Source organism: Pituophis catenifer, unplaced genomic scaffold (genome assembly GCF_029215685.1).
Source record: "Pituophis catenifer annectens isolate HBS135680 unplaced genomic scaffold, rPitCat1.0.hap2 SCAF_1, whole genome shotgun sequence".
In the NCBI taxonomy this organism is placed as follows: domain Eukaryota; kingdom Metazoa; phylum Chordata; class Lepidosauria; order Squamata; family Colubridae; genus Pituophis; species Pituophis catenifer.
In genome coordinates, this window is record NW_027256881.1 from 104,728,977 (window position 1) to 104,749,568 (window position 20,592).

At 36.6% G+C, this 20,592-nt stretch overlaps 1 protein-coding gene across 1 annotated transcript in view; it reads right to left on the bottom strand.

Moving 5' to 3' along the window:
• The window catches only part of GRIK2 (glutamate ionotropic receptor kainate type subunit 2), a 515,907-nt gene that overhangs the window by 136,764 nt on the left and 358,551 nt on the right, over positions 1-20,592 (bottom strand). The window lies entirely within an intron of this gene.

Genomic DNA, 20,592 nt, shown 5'->3' on the forward strand with positions numbered 1-20,592 from the left:
ATCCTACATATCTCTGGGGGCAGGTCATTCCAGAGGGCAGGTTCTGCCACAGAAAAGGCCCTCCCCCTGGTGGTCGCCACTGACATTGCATGGCTGACGGCACCCTGAGGAGTCCCTCTCTGTGGGAGCGAACTGGCCGGTGGGAGGCTATCGGCGGCAGAAGGCGGTCCCGTAAGTACCCATGGAGCGCTTTAAAGGTGGTAATCAACACCTTGGAGTACACCCAGAAGACCACCGGAAGCCAATGCAGCTCGCGCAGGAGGGGTGTCACATGTCCACCACCACCTTGGCAATCACGTTGAGCAGCTTGGGCAGGGCAGCCGACATGTGGCAGGGAGCCAGGTATGTACAACACTCTCTACATGGGGCTCCCCTTGAAGAGCACCCGGAGGCTCCAACTAGTCCAGAATGCGGCCGTGTGGGTAATTACGAGAGCTGCATGGCGCTCCCACATAACACTGCTCCTGCGTGAGCTGCACTGGCTCCCAGTGGTCTTCCGGGTGCACTTCAAGGTGTTGGTTACCACCTTTAAAACACTCCATGGCATAGGATCTAGTTATCTTCGAGACCGCCTGCTGCTACCGACAACCTCCCATCGACCCGTGCACTCCCACAGAGAGGGCCTCCTCGGGGTGCCATCAGCCAAACAATGTAGGCTGGTGACCCCCAGGGGGAGGGCCTTCTCTGTGGGGGCACCTACCCTATGGAACCAGCTGCCCCCAGAGATAAGGAGAATCCAAGACCTCGGTGCCTTCCGCCGTGCCCTTAAAACTTTCTTTTTTCAACAAGCCGGGCTGGCTTAACATATTTTTAAATTTTTAATTGGTTTGTCATTTTAAACTGGGGCCAAATTAATATATATTATTTTAATTGTTTTTAATGTTTGTATTGTATGTTTTTATCTGGCTGTACTCCGCCCTGAGTCCCTTGGGAGAAGGTGCGGTATATAAATTTGAAATAAAATAAAAAATAAATAAATGCAATCAGCAAGCCCATCTGCCTCCCATGTCCCCACTTCATAAGGAGGGACTCACATCTGGCTATCTGAGGTACAGTGGCCTCCCTTGGAGCAAGTCCTTCCTTTACAAGAACCACCACCACCCCTCCCCTCCCCTGGGACCTCAGCTGATGGAATGCATAGAAACCCGGTGGGCACATCTCAACGAGGGGGATATATGAACACAGTTGTGCATATTGCTATTCCAAGCATCAAAACATCCAAGTACTTCCACAGTACCTGGATGAAGCTGTCTATCTAGATCCGCTCCAGTCCGGCTTCAGGCCTGGGCACAGCATGGAAACGGCATTGGTCGTGTTGGTGGATGATGGAGGGCTCGGGATAGGGGTTGTTCCTCTATCCTGGTCCTGTTAGATCTCCCAGCAGCTTTTGATACCATCGACCATAGTATCATGTTGCACCGGTTGGGAGTGGGGGGCACCGTTTTGCGGTGGTTCTCATCCTACCTCTCTGACCGGTTGCAATCTGTGTTGGCAGGGGGGCAGCAGTCGACCCCGAAGCACCTTCTTTGTGGGGTGCCGCAAGGGTCGGTCCTCTTGCCCCTTCTGTTCAACATTTATGTAAAGCCGCTGGGTGAGATCATCCGTGGCTTTGGGGTGGAGTTCCATCAGTATGCTGATGACACTCAGCTGTACATCTCCACCCCAGGCCACCCCAACGATGCCCTTGAAGTGATGTCCTGGTGCCTGGAGGCCGTGCGGGCCTGGATGGGGAGAAACAAGCTCCAACTCAACCGTTCCAAGACCGAGTGGCTGTGGCTTCCGGCATCCCGATATAGCCAGCTGGTGTCATCGCTGGTTATTGGGGGCGAATCACTGGCCCCCACAGAAAGGTTCGCAACTTGAGCGTCCTCCTGGATGCATGTCTGTCTTTAGAAGAGCATATGATGGCCGTGGCCAGGGGGGCTTTTTATCAGGTCCGTCTGATACGCCAGTTGTGTCCCTTTCTGGATTGGGACTCCCTACGCACGGTCACTCAGGCACTCGTCACTTTCCGCCTGGACTACTGCAATGCTCTCTACATGGGGCTCCACTTGGGGTGCACCCGGAGGCTCCAGTTGGTCCAGAATGCAGCTGCGCGGGGGATTATGGGAGCGACGGGGCGCTCCCATGTGACACCTCTCCTGCACGAGCTGCACTGGCCTCCGGTGGTCTTCCGGGTGCACTTCAAGGTGTTGGTGACCACCTTTAAAGCGCTCCATGGCTTAGGGCTGGGGTATCTACGAGATCGCCTTCTGCCGCCAATAACCTCCCTCCGGCCAGTTTGCTCGCACAGAGAGGGCCTCCTCAGGGTGCCGTCAGCCAGACAATGTCAGCTGGCAACCCCCAGGGGGAGAGCCTTCTCTGTTGTGGCACCTGCCCTCTGGAACGACCTACCCCCAGAGATACGCACGATACCAGACCTCCGGACTTTTGTCGGGCCCTGAAAACACATCTATTTCATCTGGCCAGGCTGGCTTGATCCCATCCTTTCGGTTTTAATTTGAAATTGGTTTTAATTGGGTTGTTTTAAATTGAGGGCCAAAATTATTTAATGTCTTTTAAACTGTTTTTTAAATTTTATATGTTATGTTTTATCTCGGCTGTTCACCACCCTGAGTACTGTTGGAGAAGGGCGGTATAGAAATCAAATAAAATAAATAAATAAATAAATAAATAAATAAATAAATAAATAAATAAATAAATAAAATAAAACTGCATCGTCTTAACTGTCTAGGAAGCATACAGTACATATACTTTAAGATTAAGATGTTGAAGACTTATTAGCGGAAATAAATAATTTGATTTGATTTGATTTGCCTTATGAAATGTTCAACACTAGCAAGTACAAAAATAAAATGTAGTTCCTGTTGTTTCTAATGATCCTTTCAATTGCATTCAGTACCATCAACCATGGCAGTGTTGTGGATTTTGTAGATACTGTGGCACTTGGGGCATTCCTTCATTTTACAGTGTTTTTGATCCCTCTTTGCTAAGAACACACCTAATTTTGGGAAAATTCTACTTGCTTTCTTAAAATATAATAGAACCCTTGGGGCTCTCTGTTTAAATGATTTTTTTTTTTATTGTGTTAATGGGAGAGATCATCAGAAGTTTAGACAGGGATTTACTGTCAACTCAATGACCGCCAGCTTTGAGTCTCTTTTTGAAATGGCTCCAAGGAAACAGTCCTGGAACTATTTTCTAGAAGAATTGCTGGACTGAACAAATTTAGGTTTAAATTGGGCAAAATGAGTTCATGGTAGATAAGCAAATTCTGATTTGAGAGTTCAGTCTGTTCTTGATGAAGTTCATCATCATAAGTTTGCACCCTTTGAAGTAGATTCTCATGCATGGGATGTTTCTGAACTTCTCATTACATCCTGAAGGCAATTGATTACCTTTAGATGTGAAATGTACACAATGTTTAAAAATACATCGATCTTTGTCTTAAAAAATTCTCATTTACATTTTTACAATTAACTCCATAACTATTTTCAAAGAATGTTCAAAACTTCAGCTATTGGACATTGTGATGACCAGGTTCTTTTCTGATATAACCTGAGTTGAAACTATTGATTCTTAAAAATTTTAAATAGCTTGAGCAAGGACAGGAATCTTCACTATGAATTTGAATTTGCCCTGCTGTGAAGGCCTATAGCCAATCTATGACCATGTGGAAGAAGATGCCCACTCTGTGACAAAAGGCTTTATCAGTAGACAAACTGATATGATAAATGTAATATATTATTATAAGGAAGTGGTCACAGGTACAAATATTAAAAGAGGCAAAAGAGTTTCACCCATAAAGGACCAGACAAGAGGTGGAGCAGGTGGGACTTCCAATTATGTGCAAGCTCTATGTCTAATTGTACTCACGACCACCTATAAAATCCCTGACTAGGATTTATACATTGTTTTCCTAATTTGCTAATTAGATTTTTTGTAATTTGTAAATTAGATTTTTAAGGAAATGGTCTGTATCTCTAAATACTGACAATCAAACACCAATGGATTGTCTATATCTCTCCACTAAATTGGCCATAATTTTTCAATAACTATCTTCTGTTTCATTATATTAGAATAAATTAAACAAATTTATTCTAATATATTCTTGTGGAACCATTCTTGTATATCTAATCTGAGTTATAAAACTGATTTATTCTCCATTTTTCTATACCTAGTCTACTCAACCAGTACACTGCCCAGAGTCACTATGTGAGTAAGATGGACAGTCTCCAAATTCGATGTATACATAAATAAAATTTAACCTTATAGATGAAACCTTGTCCTCATCAGCTATTAAACTATTAGGTTGTGAACATGTAGGTTTTTCTCTTCATATTTCTAGTTGTCTCAAGGAAAGTTTTAATTTAAAATGAATTTTTAGGAATTTAAATTAATTTAAAATTTACATTTTAATTTTACCACTTTTAACTTTTACAGATTTCAGTGCCATTTTAAGGTGTTTTTTCCTTTGCCTTGACGTTTTTGCAATTGGAGGAAACACATTTTATAAATAAATAAAAATAATTACAACTGAAGTTGGAAAACTGCAGCAAAAACTTTTGCAGAATTGCTGATTCCTCCTCAGTGTTCATTCACATAGTTCTAACATTTAGAGAGTGGTGACAAATATGACAGTATTTGAAAGAATGGGGAAAAAAACAATCAATGGCTTTAGAAAACAACATGAAATATTGGTATGAGTGGGAGGTTGAAGACTTTGACATGGCAGTTCCTATTAACAGTCCCAGCCAAAAACAAGACAAAGGCTATTAATCACTTAAATATAAGATATGATCCTTCAGGATTTGTTGAACTGTATATGGGTTGGTAGACAGGAACAGATTAGCTTGGGGGATAGAATGAGGTACATCTAACACATTTTTTTGAAACTAGCATAGTTCTGTATTATTTCTGTAATAATGAACATGTATTCAGTAGTTTGTCAAATCACCATTAATGAATGGTCAATAAATATAGTAGTAAAAAAATATAGATGGGAAATTCACTCTTTGAGAAACATGGGGAAAATATCTCCTTCATGAACTAAATGATTTCAGTTCATATAAATACAGCATTAGACTGCCCCAAATAAATTAAAGGGGCTGCTGAATATAGGATAGAATATTTATCTCCAATAAAAGTAACATTGTAATAAATGAAAATCGCATGCTGTTATTTATTACTGAATTCTGAATATGGAAGAAAAGGAATGATGGAAGTTTCATGCATAATAAAATCAGTTAATTCAATGCTAAATAAATTCTGGGAAACACATCATTAAGAATATGCTCATACAGATTTTACAACTAGATAAAACAGTCAATATTGGTTCAGTTTTCACTGTTTAAAAATAAGATATAACTTGAAATGAAGCCAAAATCGACAAAATGACTATCAAATAGACTTAAATCAATGGATTATTGTTTTGTGAAATGTTTTGTTCCATTTAATTATTTATCTGTTTTGAAAAAATGAAATCAACCTTACTAAAGAGAAGAACGGTTATTAATTAAGAACAGAGAAAATATCCATTCTGATATCCTACTCTAAGATGATAAAAACAGTAACTTGGGAATGAACCACTGCAATTGTGCATTTTCTGCTAGATATGCAAAACTTATTGCTCTGAACTTTCAAGTTAAAAAACTGTTGTCACACCACAGAAGCCACAACATATTGCCTGGCCAGAAGGTATCTAATTTCACATTTCTGTTTATTCCTAAAATAATGTAAGAAACTATTTCTTTAGGTTTCCACATAGAAACAAAACTATTTTAAAATGTCAAGAATAAGTTAACTATATCAAGAAATATAGAATGCAAAATTATGTAAGTATAGCAAAGAATTAAATTCTTGGAAGCTCTCTGAAAAAAAATTCAAATAATGAACTATAATAAGAATTTCTCAGATTGATTGATTGGTTTGTTTGTTTGTTTGTTTATTTATTAATACAAAATCTCATTGAGTGGTTTCAAACACATTTTCCAAAATTCTCTCCACCCATCTAATTTGCACATCGTTTCTTCATTTGTTTTTATTTTCCTTTCTTCCTTTTTCAGCCTACCCACAATCTCTCATTTACAAATTTTATTCTATTGTTTTCAGGGGGGAAAAAATCATAAACTTTTCTTAAAGTAAGGTTAAGAAATTAACAAAGTGTACTGTTTCATCGACATACCTAATTTCATGTATTAGAAGTTCCAGAATACGCTAGTTTCTCTAAATATTTTACCAACATTAAAAATGCATTTTCTATCCAATGTAACATTTGGCTGGAACTGCATGTTTCCATTACCTGTTAATGGCATCTACAAATACAGATGAAATTTTCCACTTTATGTTGTTGCTCAGGGGCTACAATTATAAACTAATTTCAGCAACATATTCATATCAGAGAAAAAATTTCTGAAGCCCATTGAAAGGACTAAATGTTTGGTTCCTATTATGCAAACTATATTGAACCTGTTGATTTCATGTGAATCAAATTTATTAGCAAAGCACTGAAAAAAACAGAAGCACAGATTTCCAACTGAAAATTTTAAAAAAGTGTTATGCCTATGATAAAATTAATATAGTTGCAAAACATTCCCCTCCCAACTTTTTTGCCTCTCCTTAAAGCATAAATCACTACATCCACTACAGCTAATATGCTGTATTGTTACATGAAAACTACTATAACTACCAATAATAATAATAAAGATAATTATGGCATCTGAAAAAAGTATTGTAGTCATTCAGCTTTCCAGTATTAGTTTAGCAACTGTAGGTTTTACTTGGGAGGTTATGAGTTATTGGATAACTCATAAAACAGACTGTAAGTGTTTTAAAGAATAGTGAAAGTTGTGGTGAAAAGCAAAGGGAGGAAAGTTGGAAAGTGAAACAAAATAGTTGAAGTGCATGCACCAATAAGTTGATGGTGAGCTACAATAGAAGCAAGGAAAAATTGTACAAAGAAGTGTTAGGTAAATAAGATTCTGTCTGGACAATAGAGTCTTCACCACAGCCTTGGTTATTCTACATCCTTGTGAGCCACATTGTGGAGAGCTGCATCCCAGAAAATAGCTAGAAGGACTAACCAGGGATGAACTGAAGAGATCTTATCAGGGAAAGTGGACAGCTATAGAAATTGAATAAATAAATAACCATCAGGACTATGGTTATAAGACAGGTTATGGCAAATGAAACTGTAAAGGCCTGAGCATGGGAGGTATGGTATGTTTGTGTGTCGGTGTTGACTCATGGCCACAGCATGGAATACTTCCTGCCATTTTCTTTTAGAAGTGGTTTACAATTGCTGTCTTCCTAGAGCTGAGAGTGTGTGTGACTGGCCCAAGGTCACTCAGCTGGCTTTGTGCCTGAGGTGGGACTAGACCTCCCAGTTTTGAGTCTGATGCCTTAACCACTACAACTGAAACAGAGTGCTGCCTGATTCTGGATAATATTTGGCTAAAGAGGAATGTTGGTTATAATAAAAGATTTGGGAAGATCTGGACAGAAAGTTTACACCCCTGAATATATTGCAATTGCTTAAGCCAAACTGGTTGAGATGGACCTAGTAAAACTCACCCCAATAGCAAAGTGGCTGAATACAAGCTTTAAGTATTGGAGAATACCATATCATGCATCACAGATGAGATGTGTCTCTCTGATAGCGACTCCTCCCCCTCAAGTGAGAGATCAGGAAGGGCTGGAATGAGGAGGTGTGATAGGATTAGATGGTCCTATGGAATCTGAAGTATTAATGGATTAGATTAGGTATCTAGTTTGAGTGAATGCTAATTTCACATTCTGGCTTTTTAGCTTCCCATCGAACACCAAACACTGTTCCTAAGCACACAGAGTGTAAAAAGGAAGACTTGCCTCTGCAAATACCAACAGTGGCACAAAACAGCAATTAATTGTAGATAAGACTTAGTTGAGTAAGGCAAGTTTCCAAGTGGAGCAGTTTGAAGTCAAGCCAAAGATTTACAATGCCAGATCAAGAAAGAGACAAGGTACCAATTAGTCAATAAGCTAGAGTCATAAATAATTAGATTCCAGCTGTCCCAATAGACAAGCCAGAAGCTGGAGTTGCTTCTAGCAATTGTTCCTTTGGAAACTTAAATGCTCTCTCTGCTCAATATGTATAGCTGGTGAGTTTAGCATCTTGCTGCTTGCTCATGAGTCCTACACTTCGACAAATTTTGGAGATCCCAGAGGAATTGCTGGGAGAGGGGGGAGTGTCAAATGATTGCAGCCTGCATTGCAACAGCGATAAGAGAGGTGAAGTATCGATTCTTCTCTTCACATATTGCATCTGCAGATCTCTACATGGCCATTTTGAACCATTTTGAGGAAGGATGGAAGGAAAAGATCATGTTGTGACTCCGACTCCCGAGCCTGTCCTCATGGAGGAAGAGACTCAGAAGGTGAGGGGGAGGAACTGACAAGGCCTCCCTCTCCAGGACCCTCCTCTCTGGCAATGCCTCAAGTTCCATCTGAAGGCCAGGAGGAACAGCCTGGGATGGGCCAGGAGGAAGGCATTTTGGAGCACCCATTGATAGAGAGTGATAATGATGAATTCTGGCTTGATCCCAGGCAGTGTCAGAGGGAGAAGCATGCGCAGCAAAGGAAGAGGCGTGGGAGGGCCAGGGATTGAGCTGAGTCACTGAGCCATGCCCCACAAGGAATAAAAGGGGGCGTGATTGCTCGGCAGGCTTTATGATGGACAAAAGTTTAAACTCTAAAGAGACACATCATGAATCCTGCACTTCGGCTCAGATATATTTTGGACTAAACTCTTGTGGATAATTTGTCGCTCTGGAAATGAACTGCAGATAAGGCCTCTCCTGCTTTTTGGAAGTACTAATTGGACTTGGCAGGCGTTTTACAGTTAGCTGCCAGAACTCTCGTCTGCCAGGAATTCTGGTCTGTTTATACAATAAATTATTGGCAGGCGTGTTTGATACTGCATTTGTCTGTGTGAGGACGGGGGACAGATCAGACCACTATAGACTCACCAGATGATTTTGTGAGTTTCTTGGCGGACAAAATTGATTGCATTTCCTTATGATCAGATATCAATTGAACAGAATCCAGGAGTGAATGAGGCATCTTGTAATGTTATATGGGATTCTTCTGAATTCCTTGCACTTAAGGAAGTGTATAGATTCTCCATACCCGTGATGGTGAACCTATGGCATGCAGGTGGCATGCAAAGCCCTCTCTGCGGGCATGCGAGCCATCACCCCAGCTCAGTTCTGCCATGCATGCATGCATGCTTCCCACTGGCCAGATGGTTTTGGGTCTCTGCCACACATGCACGGGGGCAGGGTGCATGCAGGGTTCATGTGACCCGTGCACATGTGTAAGGGGTGGGGGCATGCGTGGGGGCATATGCATATGCATGGGGGTGGGCAGCACGGGGTGGTCACACACGCATGTGCGGGGGTGAGGTGCATACAGGGGGGTTGTGCACACATGCGGGGAGGCAGGCAGATGAGGGGGATCACACATGCATTGCATTATGAGTGTGTGCGCGTGCTTACGGTACTCGGCACCGAAAACATTAGCCATCACTGCTCTATACCATGAATTCTGCAACCTGTGACCTGTACCCATGCCTTCTTGGCATCTTTTGGTAAGCAAGCAAGCTATGAGCTTCTGAATGAAGAAAAATTGTAGGCACACCTCTGAGGGAAGGAATATTGCCATCAAGTTTGAAAAATATAGTTGTTTGATCTGTTTTGAAAAAGTCCCCCTGGACTTTTTGTGAAAAAACAGGACCCAGTGAATGGATCAGCTCCTTGGAATTCCTTTCCAGATTAAGGACTAGATTATTTTACAAGTTTGCTCTATTCAGAGCCTCCCTGCAAAGGGATTGTAAAATAATAATCTCCAGCAAATTTGAAAGCTCCACAACCCAGGGGAGAAAACATCTTATCTAAGCCATGATTCAGGGACACTGCTTTATATACTTCCTCTTTTAACTACTTTAGGAAGTTGCTTATTAATGATTTTCTGGAGGTTAAGAATCTTCGGAAAGATGACAGGGAGATTTTCCTTCCACCACAGATAAAAGAAGCTCCAAGTAAGTTTAAGGATTAACAAGAAAGGCTTTAATTTTTGGAAAACAGTAAAAGGGGGACTAGAATGTTGATTTTGCAAAGTTAAGGGGCAAGATGGACTTGAAAGAACAATTCCTGTGGGGTGTTTAAAAATTAATAAAATAATATATGCAGCATTTGAAATTAGTTGTAAGATATCCTCCAGTGGGGAAGTTTTGTTGATTGGAAAATAGAAGATAAGAGGGGACTTGAAGGAGAGAACAAAATATTACTTTTAAATGAGAAAAGCTCTATTAGCAACACTATTTGACTATAGAAGCAATTAAGACTCTTTGGGAACAATATACTCAAAAGTTATTATTAAGGTCCTTTGATACTGTAACAGAGGATATAGAAGAACTGATTTTACTGGATAAAAGAGAGACTGAGATTAATTTGAATATGGATTTGGAGTTTAAAAAATATTGAATTACAAAAGTGAAATTAAAAAAATGATACTATGGATCTGAAAATGGATTTAAAAATGCCAGAGTATAAGAGTGATGTGGAATAGATACCAAAATAGATTTATAAATGAAATCACTTGATGTCATAATAATTAAAGAGGACATACAAATAATAAATCAGAAGACTGACTTGGAAAGTCTCCTTATCTTGGATTTATAAAAGGAATGTGTGGAACAGTAGTGGGTTTCAAATCCCATCGCTACTGGTTCACTTGTGGGTGTGCGAGACGCTTCTGCGCATGCGCAGAGACGTCCAGGCAGGTGGGCGGAGCCTTCCGCCACTGCTGCTACCGGTTCGCCTGATCCAGGATGAATTGGTAGCAACCTACCACTGGTGTGGAACCAGGGAATTGCTCAAACTGTTCCTGAAAAGACACAAAGAGAAAATAATAAGAAAACAAGTTATGGGACATTAGTTGATGAGACTAAAGATCTTTTGTTTTGTTGGTCAAAAGCCAAACAAAATGACTGACTGACAATAAGTTCTCTTATGGCAATTAAAAAGATTCTTGGCACTTTAATAACATCAATAGAAATAGCATAAAGTGCTCACTTGAAAAGAACATAAAAACAATTAATTAAAAGAACATTATAATCAGTTCTGATGATGTTAGCTCATCCTCCCCAAAATAACTCATTTTTTAAAAGTTTGTAGGAAATTAGAGAGGGGGTTTCTTGACAAAATCAAAGTATATGAACCCCATGGAAGAAGAGTATCTATGAGTCTGCATTCCCTTTTTTTTTACAAAAGGAAGATTTACAAGCAGTTTCTCCTGTGACATCCAAGTTAGGTGGGTGGAAACTGAGTAGAGATGATGTTCCTGCAACTACACCAGGGCCAGCCGTGTAAGGCCTGGAAAGCTTAAATTAGCATTTTGAATGCAGAATAATAACTGCTGTTGTTTTTATCACTTGAAAAAATAGTAAGGACACAAATAAATAATATAGCATATCAAAAATCTGAAAGGGTCTTCAAACTTAAGTGGGAAATGTAATCAACAAAGAGAGACATTTTGTCATGCTTGGTGGACGTGTAAAAAAGCCAGAAAATTGGATTCAATTACATACAATAATACAGAAAATTTGAAAGACTCACATAGGTTTGAAACCAAAAGCTTTGCTTTTGGGATTAACAAATAAGCAGCTGGAAAAAATACTGTATGTAACATTGCTTTTATACATGGTGACTGCAGTGAGACTGTTATATATATAAAGGTGGAAAGATCTGACTTTTACCCACAATGGAGGAATGGATAGTGAAGGTGTTGGAATGTCCAGAGATGGCCTAATCAACTATTTTGATTAGAGCAGTTCATTAAATTTAATGATAATTGGAAACTCCTTTTAATTTTTTGTGGAAAACAGAAAAAACAGGGGGGAAATGATATGATATTTGATTTTAAAAATAACAATAAAAATAAAAGATTATAGGGAAAAAGTAAAAAAAAAAACCTGTAACCACAAAGTAACAAATTATTTCATATGTATACTTATAATTGCTGTAAAATAAAGAGGCCACTGCTTTACAATTCTTTTCTTTTTATATATATTTCTGAATCTTTGTCTTTCCTCTTTTCATTGTTTCCCTTATTTATCCTAAATATTAGTTCTTGTTAGTAGTTGTTTTGTATTAAATTTTTTAACAAAAATGTATTTTTAAAAATAGATAGTTATGAGATTGCAACATTATGAGCATTGTCCATTGATTCTAGGAAGCAAAGTAATGTAATGTAACTGATGTTATAAATGAAATTGATTAACCAAAGGTTATGGTAACCTCAGCTGAAAAAGAAAATACTGCAAAATTTATCCCAGAGACAATTGAAACTACTGTATATGAGAGCAATGTGTAAAACACATATTATACTTAACTCTGACCATTATTTGCTACTTCTTGAAATCTCATGTAAAAGTTCAAGGTTAATAAGGTTAATATTGAATTTTATGGTACTGTGAAATTTAGAAAACCTCCAAGAATATGAGATTTTTATGTAATAAACATGGAAAAATTTAAAAGACAAGCATATTTTTACAGTTTTTAAAATATCAGCCTACAGATGTTTTGGAGTCTACTCTTCATAAAAAGTTCTGCTCAAATTTATTTTGAGAAAAATATTTTATTTAAACCCATAAAAGCTGGCAGTGGATATTAAACTATTGTTCAGACTTTAATACTATGCTTGAAAATTGTTTGAAGAAAAAAACATATTAGAGACAAATGATAATAAGGTCATACTTAGAATTTATCAAGAAACAAGAATACATTTCTGTTCCTTCAAGATATAAAATTCAAGCCTATTTTAATTTATAAAAATACAAACCAAGTTTGGAATAATATGTTTGTGATTTCAACTGATGGCATTTCTTCCATTTATGGAATGGTTTATCAAAATTTGGTAATTCATATTACATCAGTATATGTATGTTACTTTTAATATATGGCATGCAAATGTTTCACTGTTTTGCACTTCAAAGCCATCAATTCCCCATGTATCTCTCAATTATTATCTCAATCTGGAATAGAGGCTGTCAAATTTGCATAGAGGGGTGAGGAAAGTCTCTAGTGAAAGAAACAGAAGCAATCAATGGATGGAGGGACATATAAACCTAGTTAAATAGACAGGTAGTTCTCGACTAATGAAAGCAACTGGGACTGGAATTTTCATTGCTGTGCAACATAGTTGTAAAGTATGATATCACATGACCAAGTCACTTAGCAATGACAAATTCTGGCACTTCCAATTGCTGTCATAAAACAAATCACCCAGGACCATTTAGCAAGGACCTCAAGTTTGCCACTTGAACGCTCCTGCCACCTTCCCTAACTGACTTTGTAGAAAGTCAGCAAAGAAGTTCACAATATGATGACATGGCTGTGGAATTCTACAATGTCATAATTGTGAGCTGGCATTGAATGCTGCAATCAACATAAGTATGAGGACTGCTCATAATCACCACTCATTCAGCACCATTTTAAGTATGAATGATCACTGAACAAGTGGTCATTAAACAAGGACCTGTAATTACAACTATATTAAATAATTCAAAATTCAGGTACAAGGTTTACAATCCAGACTAGATGACAAGGAGATAAACTCCACAACTAGTCATATTTCCAATTTAAATATGATGCCCAAATATTATTTTTGAACAAGAGTAATCCATGGATGCAATGGATTCAAAACAAAATAGTTTGGGTCATATGTTCCTTTTTTGCTACTATGAAATTGATTAAATTGGTTTATTATTGCACACCGCCCAGAGTGCCCTTTGAGAATAAATGTGCAGTATATAAATTTGATTAATAAATAAATAATAAATCAAGAATATCCATCACTATTTCCTTATTCGCATAGTCTGTTGGTTTTCCTAATGGCAGATTATAAATGAAAAAAAAACCAGCTTGTTGATCTTTTCAAGATATATGCTAAATAACAAAAGATAAATCATTAAGGCTTTCAATGACAACTCTAAGAGTGTCTTCCCAAAGCTTCCACATCCAAATACGTTTGCACTACAAATTCCCAAAATCTCTTCCAGTCACGAGCCATGTTGGCACAAAATTCTAATTTAGCTGAAAGTAGAAGGCGAATTAATGGCATTTGTTGTCAAGACATGGGAGGGGCTTGTTAAAATAAACATAAAGCTGCATGTTGCTTCTGAGTTGAATTCAGGATGCCAGTTTTGACCAATAAAGTCCTTCATGGCCTAGGATTGAATTATCTGAGGAAGTGCCTGTCCCGAATTACATCAACCCACCCCATTAGACCATCAGCTATGGACTTACATTTGATGGATCCAGGAATCTTGTTTTCTCTACTATGACACCTGCCTAACAAAATATTCTCCTTCCCCCACTCCAAATTAGATTGCTTCCATCTATTTTGATATTTCAGAAGTCTCTCAAGATCTGGTTATGTTAGCAGGACTGAGGTTTTTATATGTGGTACTTCCCATTTGTTGTGCATCGCACAGTTATCTTTGGTGAACTGGGCAGCTATATAAATTTGATTTATAAATCAATAAATTAATAAAGATTAAAGGCTCACAGGAGTTAACATACCTGTGAGTTAAAATAAGTTCAATAATAGATGATAACTAAATCATAAAAAATGAAACTGAAGTCAAATCCATCAAATCTCTCCATTCTGGAGACCACCAAAGTAGAAATTTAATTAATTTCCTAGAGCACTGAAAACATCATTGTTTGGGATGGATTTTAATTACTAGATTCCTAACAATATGGTATGATTTAAGCTGAATATTTAAGTTTAATGTTAGGGTAATTTTGCATGGAGTATTAGTCACCTCTTGAGATGAATGTGCTAAAATTTTCTTAATTAATTTTTTTTCTTTTTTTGATTTAAGAGGGTGAGTAAATTTCTGAGCTTCCAGTTACTATATATTCTATTATTTTTCTTTGGATCCATTTTCATTTGGATGCATTCTATTATGAATGCATCCAAATTATGTTGCATTCTTCTTTTCTCTCTCTGTTTACACTTACGTTAGGTTTATTCATGAGAGTTAATGAACATATGAAATGTCTGTTCTGAAAATTTAAATCGAACATATGAAATTTGTTGCTGAGATTAAGATTATTGTATTTTTCACATTTTCACCATCTTTTTATGATCCTGATAGTGGTTTCTACTATGGTAAAAACATAATTTAAAAATAAACAGATTTAGTACAGAGTTCCATGACCGAAAAATTAACATCTGACTCTCATGGAAACAGAAACAGAAAATAATTATAAATACAAATAGAAGGCAGGCTTGAAAGCCTGTGAACTGGATGTCCAGACTGCAATTGACTCTTATATTAGAGTTCATTTTCATCGATGTCCCAATGAAGGACAAAATAGTATGATCTGTAATAAGATACTCATTAGAAAATCCTAGAGCTAAGACAGGCAAAAGTGTATGCTCTAACCTTTTATACAACATCTAAATAAAATTGAATTTTAAAAATAAAAATATAATCTCTTTTGGCTTAAGTTTGACTCCCAGTGATTTCATGGACAGCTCCATATATTTTTTCTAGCAAAAGATGAACTAAGTGGTATATAAATTACAGGAAGCCATAACATATATTGCAAATGAATGGCATACTTATGCAGATTCTAAAACATTTTAAGTAATTTCATATCTAAACATGAAATCATGAGCCTCCTCAGTTATCCTTGATTTAAATAAAAATAGTTATACTTTGAGCTTCATTTCTCTAAAAGTTTGAAAAGGTAAGATCTTTTATCACCAAAATATAAGCACCCTATTAATACCTTTTAACACCTAATCCTAAATATTAGAAGTAGGAAATATTGCTTAACTATGAGGTAGATTGAGAAGACAAAATAAGAAAATAAAACAGAAGAAAGCAACAATAAACCATTTCTGGACTATTGCCACCTAAGTTAAGCATGATTCAAAGAATATTTAACCTTTACCTTCAAATACTTCAGCTCTAGAAGTTGTTAGACTCCTCAAAATCGTTTCTTTAAAATAAAAAGTTATTTTTAAGGCAAGAGATGTTTACTTTCCTGAAGCCATATCAGGCTTTAGACTGATATGTTAGAGTCTTTAAAAAAAAAGCAGTTTCTTTAAATGAGTGTTTCCTTCCCAAAACACTCTTCAGTGTTAAACTATACCCAGTCATGTTCAAGGAAGGTCAACGCCCTGTTGACTTGTATAGCAGAAGAACAAAATATCAAGTGGGCCTATGCCCTATTTTACCTAAAAAAAAAAAAAAAAAGATAACTCCCTTTGCAGTCACTTTCCTCTTGCTAAAGTTAGCTTCATTGATTTAAGACTCATCATGAGAAGCCTAGAGAGGTTTAAGGAAATAATCAGTAGATCAAGAGTTGCAAGAAATCCAGCCTCTACATGAAAATAAAATGTAAGGAAACTGAATTAACTGAGGATCACCTGTAATAGATATTACAAATGCAAAGTAGGTGTGACCATACTGCATCTTTTAAATCATTGTTTTTTGCCCCTAATGTGTAGAGATCTACCTAGTACGATGTTTTAGAATTATGTTCAACATGAATAACTGCAAATAAACAAATTCTAATGAACAAACAAGGATAAGCGCAAGAAGCAGTAATTATGAAATACATGTTATCTTAGTTTGCATTCTATAAATCGATTCTTATATTTTATATATACACATACTGTACCCACAAATATACGTACATAGAATGCCAAAAGCTTTAAATTCACATCTTATTTTAATTACACTATAATAAATGCTACAAGAAACCTGTAGCAGTACACTAGTAAACTATAGAGATATTTGTTGCAAGAATAGCTTCAAATAGTTCTAAGAATACAAATAATTTATAGTCCATTTGATATTCTCAAAATTCACCTTCAAATCATAATCTTATATAGATTTAATAACCTTTTCCTACAAAATCGAGGTTTAATTAGTTGAATGAGTTAATGCATATAAAATGCAATTAAGAATCAACTCTCATTTAGGAGAAAAAAAGTCAGTCCTATGCTTTCTTTGGATACCTGAAAACCTTTTTGTTATTCAAAATAAGTTGTATTTTCTTTTTACTTGTATTTTTAAACACACATGCTATCCTAATCGTGCAACCAACATCTCAACCCAATAGCTTAGTTTAAGAAAGATATATGCTCAATGGTATGTAAATATAATTATTTTTGACTAAAATAATGTTTTCAACATCTGATAGGGAATAACAACAGAAAATTTCCATTGTGACCCTTGAAAACAGAGCTAGTTACTGGGGGAAAAAATAGTGATTCTATGTTCAATATATCTAAATGGAAGAATATAAGTAGCAAGGCAACTTGTTTTGGAATCAGCATATTTAAAATTCAAGGAATTTTCCTTAGAGAGAAATAAACACTAAAGATTTCTAGTCAGATAACTCATATATAAAACTTGTACTCTTGCATTTCTATTTAGCTACAATATACACCCATGCATTTATACTTACTTAGAAATTAGGATTCTAAAATTTTAATTTTTCACTCAGATTAATGGTAGCTTCCATTAGATATTTAACATGAATAAATTTATTTCTTTATATATATATATATCTAGATTTATATCTAGATGCTGGCTTTGACAAAAAAGGCCCTTTTCATCCACAAAAGCAGGGCCAGATATAGTAGGTATTGGTTAAGGGCAACAAATTTTAGGTGACATCAAAATTGAAAATAACTTCTTTAACAACTCAATAAAAGAAAGCAGTAGCAGCATACTCTGTGGGTCACTGTGCTCACTCAATGGTTAAATATAATTATACAGAATTGTTGCCATATGACAACATGGATACTGATGTAATTAAAACTATTTGGTAGGAAATAGGGTAAAAATATCCAAGAGAAAAAAAATTCTACAGGGCTGAAAATCGTAAGCTCAAAAACCTGAAGAAAAAAAAAAAAGCAATGGGACACATGTTAAAAATTCCTAACAAAATTGGAATAATCAAACCATAAGGGGTGCCAGAATTTAACTTTTCCTAGGGTGCCAATATGTTTAGAACTGGCTCTACACACATGGCTATTAAATGCACTTATGATTGCTGCTGGCATTAGAAGATGAGTGTGTGTTTTGTGTGGGTGAGAGAGAGAAAAGGGAGGAAGGGACAGAGGGAGGGAGGGAGAAAGAGAGATTCTCTACCCCTATGCAATATAGATGTTCCTCAAAAATATGCTATAGATAGAATGTTTAATATTCTTCAGAATAACAAAAAAAAAAAAAAGGAATTGAATGTAATGATGCTTCCTCTAGAAGTGAAAGTGCTGGGTCTTCCTTAAATGAAGAATGTTCCTTTGAACCTAATCCACAGGAAACCGATATTATATTAGTTACTTATGACATATGGCTACTTATGACTAAATAGTCACTGCATTGATTTAAGAAATGTATTGCATGTATTTTGGTGGTCCAATTATTAGCACATTTTTCTCAGTCCTTTCTCTTTCTCTTTATCTATGTCTTTAGATGCTTTAGACATGTAGCTGAGCAGCTGCATTGCTTAACTGCACATATTTTATTGTTTAGGTTTACATCCATTCTACATAGTTGTTATCTGAATTCAGACAGCCTACATTTTCACTCAGATTTCATTTATAATTTTAACAACATTTCTTTCTGGATGGTCACAACAAACCTGAAATGTTATCAGTGATTCATTTGTCTGCTAATGATTTTGACTGATTTTCTATTTCTGTTTGGCATTTTGCTATCTTGAATAAGCAGTGTCATTTACAAACTTGTGCTGTAAATGATTCTAGCCATAAATGATGACTATTATTTAGCAGGTAGATATGGCATGAATGCCACCTTTCATTTCCCAGTTTCTTTACCAATCTTTAGTAAAACCTTACTCCTTCCACCACATAAATAAAGTTTAATTTAGCAATTTCTTGAGAGACTTAGTTTAAAAGCTTTCTGAAAATCCGATTATACAGTGTCTGTAAAATACCTGTAATGACATCTGTAACTGTTCATCAACAGTTGTACTTTGTTAATATGCATAGGAAATTCTTTAAAAATGCTATAATATTCTGGGTAAATCAAAGATGCCTAGGAAACCATTCAAAGTATGTTTTAATAAATTATGCCATCTGCTTATTAGAGAGATATATACTGTAGAATGGCTAAGTCACCATTGTTATGGTTTCATACCATACCATACCATACCATACCATACCATACCACTAATTCAGCATTAGATAATGGAACAATACCATCTCTTTAAAAATTGTATCAAATGAATTAAATGGAATTCTGATTCAGGGCCAAATCAAGATATACTACTAAGAGTGGCAGAAGTCACATTTCTACCTATATATAAAAATAAGTTTTGCTGATAGGTTTATCTTATTTCAGATTAACACTTGAGAGCAGCATCTTAGTTTAACAAATACAGCATAGGCTATGTCCTTCACTGTTTCCTCCAAGGATTGTGGAAAGGAATAATTGCTAGGGAGCTACTTCTAGCTCTTATGCTTAAGATAGCCCCCTCACTTTGGATAAAGGAAGGCCTGGCCCTGGAAAAGAGAAATCAATTACTGATTACTCTTACTGAAAAACAAAAAATAAACATGGCATGAAAATAGTTTTAGTAAAGGGGGAAACAAAACCCCTCTGAGGAATGAACAGAGGGAAATAAAAGGTGAAGTGAGCAGTTTTTAGAATAGTACAAATGTTGCACTTCATACGCTCAACTTTTTTTTTACAGTTTTCATTTTGTGTGTGTGTGTCTGTGTCTGTGCGTGTGTTTGTATATGTAAATTTTGATATACATGATCTATATTTTGCTACATATTTATTTTTATAACCACTGCAACATGAACATATCTTGCCCCTAGATTAAGGTTTTTTTATGCGCGAGTCCCAAAGTCACATCTTCTTGCCCACTGACATAACCCGCTAATCCATAAAAGCAACAAAAATCAAGGCATCATAAACACAAATTAGAATTTGTGAAGAGTGATCAGCAAGATGCAGGAATGAAGCAAGAAATTTCCCCAGTTTGATTATAAACCAGCAACCATCAAATGGGAGCATTATTTTGACATAAGGACTGGCAAACAAATGTATTAGCTCCACTGCTAGGAATAGTCTGTTCAGATAACAAAATTTAACCAAATTGATAACATGATTAATAGAAGCTCTGGAGCATCTATAACCCAAATCAGTGGAATAATTCTGATTTACATTAAGACTTCATACTGTAAGTTGGGTGCATTTGAGTAACTTCACTGGACCAAACTGCCTATTTCTTAATTTAAAACACTAAATACATATAAAATGAAAATCCAAGGAATCTGATCTCCTTGTCTATGGAGATTCTCAGTTATCCAGGTCATAGATGTCCCAATGATGCTTTTTCAAAAGGCAACTTGACTTTGTTTTCCTTGAAGGCATTTTGCTTCTTATCCAAGAACTGACTGAACTGAAGAGGCTTCTTGGATAAGAAGCAAAATGTCTTCAAGGAAAACAAAATGCCTTCAAGGAAAGTCCAGTTGCCTTTTGAAAAGACA